At 40.6% G+C, this 13,263-nt stretch overlaps 1 non-coding gene across 1 annotated transcript; it reads left to right on the top strand.

Moving 5' to 3' along the window:
- Positions 1-6,736: 6,736 nt before the first annotated feature.
- On the top strand, positions 6,737-6,843 carry LOC120278373. Its single transcript, XR_005541704.1, has one exon. It is a non-coding gene; the product is annotated as a small nucleolar RNA R71 (small nucleolar RNA).
- The last annotated feature ends 6,420 nt before the right edge of the window (positions 6,844-13,263 follow it).

Raw genomic sequence — 13,263 nt, 5'->3', positions numbered from 1 at the left:
TTGCCGACTTTCACGGAGGGAAGTATCTTGCAAGGAAAGCTTTGACCATCTCATTCCAAGTCAAGATGGATGCCTTTGGCAAGGAATGAAGCCACTGCTTGGCTCTTCCATTGAGAGAAAATGGGAAAGCCCTCAATCTGATAGCATCATCTGAAACTCCATTGATCTTCAGTAAGTCACAAACTTCCAAGAAGTTTTCAATATGAATGTTTGGATCCTCATCGACCAAACCATTGAACTGAGCTGACTACTTAATCATCTGGATGAATGCCGGCTTTAGCTCAAAATTTGGAGCTGTAATCGGGGGTCACACAATACTAGATTGTGTGCTCCAAACTGAGGGTCTGGTATAGTTAGAAAGTGTTCTCGTTGTTCATTATACTCTGCTATATTGTCAGACCCTTCAACTTCTATTTTAGCTTGATTGGATGGTTCCTGCATGATTGCTTACCCACAAGTGCACGGGATCCCCAAGTAATACCCTGTGAGTGACACAGGAGTTGTATTCCATGGGGTTAAAGAGCTCCTATTACTCCTCCATCACCTATTATCTAACCTTACAACTGAAGCATGATTTACTACTCCAACAAGTGCAATATTATAAACAACTCTCAAGAATAAAAATTATAAGAAACACAGGAGATCACAAGAGCAATGATGAGATAAAAAGGGCTAGGGATGACGATCCCCTTGACGGGTCATCATGATACCTAGATGCAAAGTAATAGGAAGGTAGGGGTGATTTATACCGAAGGATCTCAAGATTAGTCCAATTCCAATTTCTCGGCGATTGAACCCTAATCCCATACGAATGTTAATAAGGATCTCTCCCTAATCACATTCCAATGATTCCATTAAGTATAGGGAAATCCCGCAATAAGGACACACTTACCCTAAGTCTATCCTTAAGATTTGGCTACAGACATCCAATTTCTTGGCATGTCGATCCAAGAATACCCCTCTTAGGTCATTAATGATCTAGTACATTCGAGTAGGTCACATCTACGTGTACAACTCAACAAAGAACTAAGAATCTCTCCAATTAATAGTTCTAGACATGAAGAACAATTAGCCAAATATAAATCAACCCAATGCATGTCAAATAAGTCTTTAGCATCCAAAATACATGATGAACCCCCCAAGATTCACCTACACCAGGTGGCCTTGGGGGTCTAGTGTGCCATCACACAAACAAATATAGTAAGATCAAGAAAAACAAGAAATAAATGCATAAGTGGCACTCCCCAATCCAAATGATGATGAAGAAGAGCAATGCCGGCCAAATGACGCTTGCTCTAGCCAAATGATTACCGAATGCTCCTTCTCCCTTGATGGTGAAGCTATCCCCTTGAAGTTCAAGCCCTTGATCCTCTCCAAGCCTCCAACAAGGCTCTACAAAGATGTCTTTGTTCTTCCTCTTCTCTCCAAGTGTTGGCTACCAAAAGATCGCTCAAGAAGTTCACCTAATACCCTCTTAAACCCCCCAAGTATCTCCCCCATATAGAGGTCGTATGCCCTCCAAAAAGAGACCAAAAACTCCAGACAAAACATGCCATACAGGGTCAATGAGGGGGTCAATGGTGGCCTCATTGAGGCCGTATGAACCAAGAAAAACCCATTCTTTTCTTGCTACAGTGTTCATCCCGGGGTTAATCCCGGGCAACATTGAGGCCGTATGGCTTGGATCAATTCTTGATTCGGAAATCATCTAGGTACTACAGTGGTTGCTATACTAACCTTCTCTTTTTTCCATGACTGGTTTTCTTCTCTTTTTCTTCCCAAATAGTATCTTTGTGTCTTCCATGGTGTTTTCATGCCCTACAAAGCAAATAATAGTCAATTAAGAACAAAATGAGCATCCATTCATATAAAAATACATGCTAAAAGTATCAAATACATATACTATAATATGTACATTTAGACACTTATCAAATATACCCACACCTAAGCGTTTGCTTATCCCCTAGGAAACAAATCATGAGAAATAAAAAGACTGATAAGTGGCTAAATGTATCACCTTTGGCTCAAATAAATACAAGAGTCTGCAAGCAATGGATAATGATAAACAGATACTGAGTTACAAACAGTAAGCACAATAGAAAGATCCTATATCACCTATTATGTGTCTATGCCATGTGTGTGAACCTTGTATTCCATCTGCCTTGATCTGTTCTAGCCTACTGACTTCAATCAGTTTAGCTCTAGATGCTAATAACTCCACAAGCAAAGAATACTTAGACCTAGAATGCTAAGTGCTACTCCAATGAACTAGTAAGATCCTTCTAACTCTTATACTTGAACTAACTCCCTCTTTCTTCTCATAACCTCTGGTAGGTAGTCAACAAGATCACTAGGGATTTTATTTTCATTTCATTTTTTTTTTGGAGTCTAACTAACTTAGACAATACCAAAAAAAATCTTTTTGGAGGGTGCACATGCTGGTGAAGCACAAGAGCCACCCAACTACTCGATTACAGTCTACATATACACATTCATGCTTCATTAGTAGAGGAATACTAACATAGACTTTTTTTTTTGTTTTTTGTTTTCATTTACCCTAGATCACGTCTTTAGACTACACTAAATACCACAAAACTAGGGCTAGCTCAACAAGACTTAGAAGTTCTTAAGAGCTCATTGAAAGATAGAACTTAGTGTTCTAAGGCCAAGTACTCAAAGTTGTGTGTTAAGCATACAAGAGAGTTGGAGTAGTCAAGTTGCCTATTCCAAGGGCATCAACGCAAGATACAGTGCACAAGACAGTATTAGAGGTTAACATGGTTTAATAGAGTACAATAACAAATATGTAACTCACATCAATCATTAATACATGCTAAAAGAATCTCACAAGAATGAACAAGCCATCATAGGTAACACTAGCATGTACATTGTCCCCAACATACACTAATCATGAAAAGCACATTAATATTTACAATGAAAAAAATGGAGGAGGGTGCAAACAAACTTCCCCAGTTAATCTTGTGCACACGACAAGATGTGACCCGAAAAAGTATTACAAGATGTTCATGTCATGTCCGGCATCTATGAAATGTGGAGAGGCACATCAAGCTCCCTTAATGCCTTGCAAGGCATAAAGGGGCATCATCATTCGAAAAAAAATTTTAAATTGCAAAAATTAAATACTAGGGAACAATCAAACACACAAGCTAGATAAAATAAAGAAGGTCTTACACAAGGTTGGGAAGGCATCCCCTTCCCCACTTATTAAAATCAAACAAACACACACACAAGAAAAGTAAAGCAAAGTAACAAACTACAAAAATAAAGCAAGCGTCCATGCTCAAATGTCAAACTAGTCATCGCTAGACGTTGTTGACGTGGTGGTCTTGGTGTGCTTGAAAGTGCTCAAAACCTCTAAGGTTAGTTGGCGATAAGTAGGAGTTTTGATTTCAAACAAATTTGCCAAAAACCATGTAAAAGTAATTTCTTGATTTGTTCATCCATCCCAAGTGTTTCCAAAATACCCCATTCTATGTGGTGAAATGTGCTAAAAAAAATTGGCCTTCAAAACTTCATACTTTGCTTTATGATGAGCAAGCTTAAAGTGGGGTTCTTCGGAGTTGGCATTATACTTCATGGAAGTTTGGAGGCAAATTTCTTAATGTTCAGCATTCCTACATCAAGAATAAATCATATAAGGCTTAAAGGAATCCAAGAGAATGCAAGAGGTGGTATGAAAATGGGTAAATCGTTGAGAAAAACAATGGAATAGGATCCATACGGCCGTATGGGGGCCATATGGATACTATTCAAATTGCAAGAGGTTCCCATCATCATGAAATTCAAAAACTTTGTACATAAATTCAAGGAAATTCACAACCATGATGTTCATACCACACAAGACAAGCATAAGGCTTGAAACAATCCACAAACAAGCTCAAGAAAGCAAGAAGAAATGAAGAAAAAATAAAATTAAGTCATCAAGGTTCTTACCAACAAAAGCTTGAGAAAACATGATTGGAGCTTGGAGAAAACCACTATATCTACTTCTCAAAGACATTAGGAGATGATTTAGAACAAGAAATGATGGGATCCGGCCATGGTTTGATGGATAGTGCAGGATGGAACTCGGTTTGGAGAAGATGAATAGTGAAGAGAGAGAAAAGGTGGCAAGTTGGCATGATGAACTCGACTTCATACGGCCTTAATGAGGGGGTCATTGAGGCCGTATAGAGTAAATCTCTCTTGGTGTAGGGCAGACGGCCTTAATGAGGCCCTTATTGAGGCTGTATGCCCTAGTGTTTTTTTCGCTAGATGGGGTAAACGACCTCAACGAGGACCTCATTGAGGCCGTATGCCCTAATTCTTATTCTCTGTGTGGGGCAGACGGCCTCAATGAGGTCCTCATTTAGGCCGTATGCCCTTGAAATCATTCTTTAAGGCTTCAAGTACTTCTCCAAACACATGGACATGGCTACAAGGTGTTCCAAAAACATTTTCAAAACGAAATAATGGTTCGAAATTTCGATCTAATGCATGAAATGATATCCAAAACAAGTGTTTCTCATCGATAAAAAATAAGTAAACAACCACTTAGACAATGATAATATTATACAAAGTAATAAGAGTATGGACTTATTCAAATTCAAAGCTCTAAAGAAAATATGAAAAGAACACTAACATGAACCCAAAGAACATGAAAACATGAAATTAAACCCCTGAATGCTTGGGTTGCCTCCCAAGAAGCGCTTGTTTACCGTCACGAGCCTGACGTACGTTGTTACTAGTGAGAAGTTGCCCCCTGTCATTTTTGAATTGTTGTTTCTTCCCGGTAAATTCAATGACATCAATGAATGAATTTCACATTTTTCATGAGTAAAGGGGGGTGAAGATTGTATCTTCTTTTCTTGAGATGTTGGATGAGGAGGAATGATACATTTCTTCTTCTATCCACGGACCTTCCTCTAAATTTTTTTTAACATGAATCTTTTTTCCCTTTTTCTATAACATTATTGCACATAACCTTCTCCTTTGGCTTCTTCAAATTTGGACTTGGAAGACGAGGGTGAGGTTCTTCTTGATCTTTATTTTCTATCTCTCCCAAGTACTCATCCAATTGGTTCAATGATGGCACCTCCTATACACAATCAGAAATTAAAATTTTAGTTTGATCAATAAAATAAAGCATGTCATCATGGTCTAATGTGTGTTTCATAGCCGACAGTAGAGTGTACACTGTTTCTTCCTCTCCAACCCTTAATGTTAATTTTCCTCCTTTAAGGTCAATTAGGGCGACGAAGGTAGTGAGGAATGGCCGACCAAGAATCAATGGTGTCTCCACGTCTTCATCAATATCCATGATGAAAAGATCCACAAGGAACACAAATTTGTCTTCCCGGACAATCATATCCTCCACAATCCCACGAGGCTTCCTTGTTGATCGATCCGCCAATTGTAAAATATTCTCGTGCGTCTAAGTTCATCAAGACCAAGCTTCAAATACATGGTATAGGGCATAAAATTGATGCTCGTTCCTGAGTCTGCTAAGGTATTTTCTTGAACTCCACCCTCAAGTACACATGGAATTATGAAACTTCCCAGATCTTTCAATTTTTGTGGGAGTTTCTTTTCCAAAATGGCCGAGCGATTTCCCATAAGTGCAACTATGCCCTCTTCTGCCAATTTCATCTTGTTTGTTAGCAATTCTTTTAAAACATGGCATACTTGCGCATTTGAGTTAAAGCTTCCACTATCAGGATGTTTATGTGGAGTTGCTTGAAGATGTTGATAAATTTTCTAAATTGAGCATGCTCCTTATCTTGCTTCAATCTAGCCGGATAGGGAATTGGAGGTTTGTATTCAAATGACTTTGATGAACTCTTTGGTGGAATTCCCTTGTTTTCACATTGCTTGTGTTTCACAGTAACTTTCTCAACTATGTTGGGGTCTTCCTCTTTGGCTACCCCAGTTTCCTTGACAGTTGGGTCAACTTCGACCCTTGTCTCAACCTGTCTCCCGCTTCTAAGGGAAATGGCCTTCAAGTGCTCTCTTGGGGTTCCCATCAACTGTACGGAAGCCTTAAGAATCTGCAAAATAGAGCTGATCTCATTAAACTGTCCGGCATGTTGAGCAAGCTGAGCATTCACCTTACTGAACTGAGTATCCATGCTGCTGGTTATGTTATTAAACCTTGACTCAGTGTTAATCATGGACTTGGCTAGCACATCTTCGGTAGTGAATCTCTTCTCCAAAATTGGTTGTTGCATTTGGGAACCTTGTTGAGGTGTTGCAGCTTTTTGTTGTTGCCCCTGATTCTATGAAAAGTTCGGGTGGTATTTCCACCCCGGATTATAAGTTGAGCTGTAAGGGTTTCCTTGTGGCCTTTGTCCCCCAATATAATCAATATTCTCAATTGGGGTGATGGAGGAGCAAGAAATAGGACATTGGGGGACTCCATGCCGTCTACCACAAGTGCTATAACTCAATACTGACTATGACTTCGAGCTACTACCCATGAGCATGTCTAGCTTCTTAGATAACACATCAACCTTTGCGGTAAGAGCATCATTGGCACGAACTTAAAAAAAGTCCGGCCCCTTTTTGTGGTACACCTCTTCAGGCCCAATGAGACTCATTGCTTGCCATTGATTCCAGGAGTTGCTCAGCTTCATCGGGGTACTTGTTGCTAAGAGATCCACCCATTACGGCGTCAATAAGTTGATGAGTTGCATAGTTCAACCAGTTGTAGATGATCTGAACCCGCATCCAAGAAGCAAAGCCATTATGGGGGCATCTTTGAAGGAGGTCTTTGAATCTCTCATATGCTTCAAATAATGTTTCAGATAGTCCTTGCTTAAACGCTGAAATTTCTTGCCTTAGCTTCGTAGCTTTGCTAGGAGGAAAGTACCTTCCAAAAAAATTTTCAACCAATACTTTTCCATGTTTTGATTGATCCCGGTGGTAAAAATGTGAGCCACCGGTATGCTCCATCTCTTAAACTGAATGGGAATAGTCACCACCAGATCTTCTCATCTTTCACTCTGTTTACCTTGAAAGTAGAACAAATTTGGAGAAAACGGGAAAGATGATCATGAGTGTCTTCATTAGCAAGACCATTAAATTGTACTGAATTTTAGATCATGCCGATGGTGCTTGCCTTGATTTAAAAATTGTTTGCGGCGCTTGAACACTGAATTCTTCACTTGTGAACTGTGGCCTTTCGTATTCAGATAAGGTCCGTCTTTCCTCGGCCATGACTATAGATTCTCTATCCTCAACTTCAATATTTCGTTCACTTGAGCCTTCACCCACTTCTCTTAATCTTTGATGCAAGGTTGACATGTCGTCCAAATATGCGTGTAAACCGAAAGTGCACGGGTGTCGAAGTAATAAAATACCCGGTGAGTCGGGTAGCCGAATCCACAGGGAACAGTGCTACTAGTACTAACTTCTTCTCTGCTTTCTAACCTAATGATAAATGGAAAGGTGTGGTTATCTAATGTGCGAAGAAATGAATGCTGGAGCCAAATATGCAAGGGTTAAATGGATGGAGATCTCAATCAGTAAAAATGGGGTATTCGGGCAATGCTCCCCCTAGGATTCAGGTATTAGGTACCGGATAAGCAAAGCATTTCTATGATGAGTAAGTTAAGTCGTGGAAATCCAAATATAATCAGATCCGGCCTCCCGATCACCGATACTAGTCCCCTACGAGGTCCCGGTGGAGAAATCACTCAATCTCAACACCTCACACCACATATGACCGCAAAGCACTCTAGGGATTCCAAGAGGTGTATCCGATTCCTAAAGATTGATCCAACCCTAATTCCCGGTGAAGGATCCTAACCCCCTACAAGGTCTCGGCGGAGAAATCTCTCAATCTCATGCCTCACACCAAATATGGTTGCATAGAGCTTAGGGAATGGAGATAGCATACACCAATCAGAGGGGAAAGGGGATGCTCACTATCTCATGACTCGCCCTCTCAACCCTCTTCAATCTTGAGATTCTAACCCTAATGGAGACCTCTCTCTCACCAAGGTAACAAATCATGCAAACCAAATAACCAAAAGATCAATAAAGCAAGCAAGCATTAGACAATCAAGATTAAAACTTAATCAAACTTGGATTAAATAGAAACACTAAGAAAATCCACAAAAGATGAGAATCCTAGGGTTCACAAGCCCAAATATCCTCTATGGTTTTAGCTCTCCATGGAGCAACAAACAAAACACACCATCAATGAATGTAAGTACATTAAAACCATAGAAATAAACCCCCTTATATATGAACTGATGGCCTTGATGGAGAGCTTCGACGTCTTGAAGGACCCACTCTGAAGCTAGGTTCACCGGTGGTTTCCTTGATGCTATGACGGAGGAGGAATCGATCAAAGTTTGGTGACAAAGTGCCTCGAAAGCCGCAAAGACCTCCTCTCCAAACCCTAGCCGTCTCACCCATCAAGAGCCGCACAAAAGATGAGAAAAAATAGGGAAAAATGGCTATTTATAGGCCTTAGATCGCGCCTGCCACGTGTCCTCACGCGCCCGTGTGGATTTTCCACGCGGCCGCGTGGGATGCAGGAATTTCCACAGTAAAATTGCTGTAGTACTATTGCTATAGTACTTTTCACAAACCGCGGTCCAAACATTCTTCTCTTGAGGCCACATGTACGGACACACATCCATGTGGTTGGCTATAAAACTTTTCTTCATCGATGTATCTTTGAGAGGTCTTGCAATCTTCATAAAGAGAAAGAACATGAAGATGTGATTGCCTTTGTGCCCTTCCAACTAGTGAATTGACTTGAATCTTCTTGGAAGTTGGCACACATCTCCACGTTTATGAACTCCTCTCGTGTCTTGGTCCTTGAATTGAACAAGAACACCCAACATTGTGTCTTTATAACCTATCTTTGCTTCCTTTTTACTCTTCAAGGCATTCACAACCTATATGCATAAAAGAACACCAAATACACAATATGAGACATAAACCATAGTAAAAATGATGCTCAATTCATGTAAAACATATATAAAAATATGTCTACTTAAGCACTTATCAAAGGTCCTTTCAACTTCACTTTCTAGAGCAACTAGGTTTGATCGATTTGCTTGTGTCATACACAGTACCTTACGAAGTCAAGAAAGATATAAAAAGTCAAGCTCAAAAAGAAATAAAACAAATGAGATGAAGAAATCAAATAAAAGAAAAATGGTTAAAGAAATAAGATAGAAGTTTGCTAGAATTCCTTAAAATCCCCGACAATGGCGCCAAAAACATGATTGCTTACCTCCAAGTGTACAAGATTACCAAGTAATACCCTGTAAGTGACATAGGGGTTGTATTCCATGGGGTTAAGGAGCTCCTATTACTCATCATCACCTATTATCTAACCTTACAACTTAAGCATGATTTACTACTCTAACAAGTGCAATATTATAAATAACTCGCAAGAATAAAAATTATAAGAAACATAGGAGATCACAAGAGCAATAATGAAATAAAGAGGCCTAGGGATGAGGATCCCCTTGAGGGTTCATCATGATACCTGGATGCACAGTAATAGCAAGGCAGGGGTGATTTATACAGAAGGGTCTGAAGATTAGTCCAATCCCAATTTCTCGGCGATTGAACCCTAATCCTATATGAATGTCAACAAGGATCTCTCCCTAATCACATTCCAACGATCGCATTAAGTATAAGGAAATCCCGCAATAAGGACACGCTTACCCTAAGTCGTTCCTTTAGATTTGGAAGGGCTGCCGACATCCAATTTCTCGGCATGTCGATCCAAGAATACCCCTCTTAGGTCATTAATGATCTAATACATGAGAGTAGGTCACATCTAGATGTACAACTCAACAAAGAACTAAGGATCTCTCTATTTAATAGTTCTAGACATGAAGAAAAATGAGCCAAATATAAATCAACCCAGTGCATTTCAAATAAGAGTTTAGCATCCAAAATACACGATAAACCCTCCAAGGTTCACCTGCATCTGGTGGCCTTGGGGGTCTAGTGTGCCATCATACAAACAAGTATGGCAAGATCAAGAAAAACAACAAATAAATGCATAAGTGGCACTCCCTAGTCCAAATGATGATGAGGAAAAGCAATGCGGGCTGCGTTACGCTTCCTCTAGCCAAATGAGTACCGAATGCTACTTCTCCCTTGATGGTGAAGATCTCCCCTTGAAGTTCAAGGCCTTGATCCTCTTCATGCCTCAAGCAAGGCTCTACAAAGATGACTTCGTTCTTCCTCTTCTCTGCAAGTGTTGGCTGCCAAAAGATCTCTCAAGAAGTTCACCCAATACCCTATTAAACCACCCAAGTATCTCTGACAAGTACCCCTTGCTTATATCCGGCAAGTGCACGGGTTTGTCAAAGTAATAATCCCGGGTGAGCGGGGTCGAATCCACAGGGAGTAGGGAATGAAAATACTTAATTTGGTTCTTAGCTATGTGGAAGATCAATAGTGATTGGTGTGAAATTGATTCAATTCTCAATAATAAAAGAAACAAGTGAGAGAGCAAGAATAAAGAAAAGGGTAAGGCAATCGATAAAGATGGGGTACTCGGATGATGCTTCACCTAGGAAAATCGTTTCAAGTACAAGAACTCTCTATTATGCTTCCTAATCGATGCAATGGTGAGTCGTGGAAATCCTTACATACATAGTCCCAAATCTAAGGTCAACTATGCCTAACTCTATTCATGTCCCGGAGGAGAGATTAAGTAACCTCCCAACCTCGCACTCGAAAAAAGTTGCAATGGGCTCTAGGGATTCCAAGTGATAAATCGCTTCCTAATTATAGACCTAACCCTTTGGTCCAGCGGAAGGTCCCTAGCCACAATTAAGCCCTAGATACTAAGATCCCTCAACGCTTCACTCCATTGCACGCTGTAACTAGGCCCCGGCGGAGGTTCATCCCTTTAGACCATTCACTCTATTATGGCGCAAAGAACTCAAGGAACGAAGGTAGAATCTATCACGCCGAGAGGAAACGGAATGCTCCCCTGACCTCTCGACTCACCCTCTCAACCCTCTCCAACCTAGCTTTGTCTAACGCTCGTGGTGTGTCACTCACTCACAAGGTTACCAACAAGAACTCTCAACCCTAGTGTCACTCTAGGGGAAATGTTCAAACAATCAAGCATTCAAGGTTGGAACTCACAATAAACATCAATTTATTGAAAGCATAATAAAGAAGTTCAATGAAATGAGTACATCCTAGGGTTCACAATCACCCAAGTACCCACTAGGGGTTTAGCTCTTCATGGAGCTAAGTACAATCAAAGAAATTGAATGTAAAAGCAATGAATCCATAAAGAAACCCCCTCGATGGTCGTGTCGATGGTCTTGTGGAAAGTCCTCTACTCATCGTTCAAGGATTCCTTTGTCCGGTATAGGATACGCCTCGATCGAAGCTCCCCTACCAACCTTCTTCCTAATGGAATCACGATGTCGGAGCCGTAGAACCTCTCCAAAAACTTGGCCAATACCCCATGAAACCCTAGCCGAAACCCTCTCACAAGTTTGGGAAAAGATGGAGAAAAGAATACTGAAATCGGGGCTGAAATCGGCTTTAAATAGGGCTGTATAATGTCACACGCCCCTGGGGAATTTCCACACGGGTGTGGATAATTTCCACACGCCCGTGTGGATTCTTTGTTTCTATGATTTCTCGGCCGGGCTGCTACAGTACTTGCAACAGTGTTTTGCTACAGTACTATGCAAAAATACTCTCGAATTCCATACTTTCATTGAGGTAACGCAAATGGGCACACGTTTACATCATGAATCACTTGCTTCTTCAATGATGTACATGTTGGTGGATCTCTTATTCTTATATGCATAAGTCAGAATGCTCGAGTGTGACTGTCTTTGTGCCCCTGCAAATGAATGTGCTCACTCGATTACGAGGAGGTTGGCACACACTCTAGCATCTCACACCTGACCTATGTCTTCGCGTTTAAACCTTAGCAAGATCTCCTCCACAATAGGTGCATTATGATCCACATTGGCCAATTTACTTCATACTCGGCCTCACAACCCTACCTGCATAAAAGTAACATAAAAACACACATATTAATGTAAAAACCTGAGAAAAGTAATGCTCAACATAAGGAATGAACGCTTCGGATTCATATCGCACAAACACTTATCAATCTCCCCCGTATAGAGGCCGTATGTCCCCCAAAAAGAGACCAAAAACTCCATGCAAAACATGCCATACTGGGTCAATGAGCGGGTGATAATTGCTTGTATGATAAGAATGTGAAGTGTTCTTTCCTTATGATGAGCATTACTTTTATCAGGTTTAAGCGGTAATATGTGTGCACTCATGTTACTTTCATATGTTTGGGGTTGTGAAGCGGAAGGTTAGAAAAAGAAGAAAATGTAGATTGTGAATGCACCATTTGGAGGAAAATCTTGAGAAGGATAAAACGTGAAGACATAAGTTCGGTTCTAGATGCAAGAATGTGTGACAACCTCCTCGTATTCAAGTTAGCACAATGATTTGGTGGGGCACAAAGGCAGTCACATTCAAGTATTCTGGCTTGTGCATATATAGCAAGATCTCCACCAATGTAGCTGTTTATTGAATAAGCAAAGCGATTTACGATGTAAACATGTGCCTCTTCACGTTACCTCAATAAGAACATGGATTCGGGAATATTTTGGACAGCACTGTAGCAGAGTACTGTAGCAAACAATGCAGTAATTCACTATAGCAGATACTATTCATAGCTGGGCGAGAAAAGTGATTTCCAGAGAATCCACACCGGCGTGTCGAAATTCCACACGCCCATGTGTTAATTCTACAAGCCAGTGCTGTGAATCCAAAGGGGCATGTGTATTCCCGATTCCATAGATAATTAAGGCCGATTTCAGCCCCGATTTCAGCATTCTTTTCTCCAACTTTTTCCAAACTTGAGAGAGGGTAGTACCAAGGGTTTTTAGAGGTATTATCTAGGGATTAGAAGAGGTTCTACAACTCTGACATCGCATTCCATTTGGAAGAAAGTTAGTGGGAGAGCTTTCGTCGGCACTGATCTGACGAGGTGTATCCTAGGCCGGACAAAGGGACCCTCGGATGAGTAAAGGCTTCTCCACAAGACCATTGTCACGATTATCGAGGGGGTTTTCTATGGATTACTTGTTTTTACATTTGATTTCATTGATTCTAACTAGCTCCATGGAGAGCTAAACCCCTAGTGGGTAGTTGGATTTGTGAACCCTAGGATGTATTTGTTTCATTAAACCTTTTATTATGTATTCCTTAATTGATGTTTTATTTCAG

Source organism: Dioscorea cayenensis, chromosome 15 (assembly GCF_009730915.1).
Source record: "Dioscorea cayenensis subsp. rotundata cultivar TDr96_F1 chromosome 15, TDr96_F1_v2_PseudoChromosome.rev07_lg8_w22 25.fasta, whole genome shotgun sequence".
NCBI classification, from domain to species: Eukaryota; Viridiplantae; Streptophyta; class Magnoliopsida; order Dioscoreales; family Dioscoreaceae; genus Dioscorea; species Dioscorea cayenensis.
Note: the sequence above shows the minus strand (reverse complement) of the source record. Positions and strands in the feature narration are given on the sequence as shown.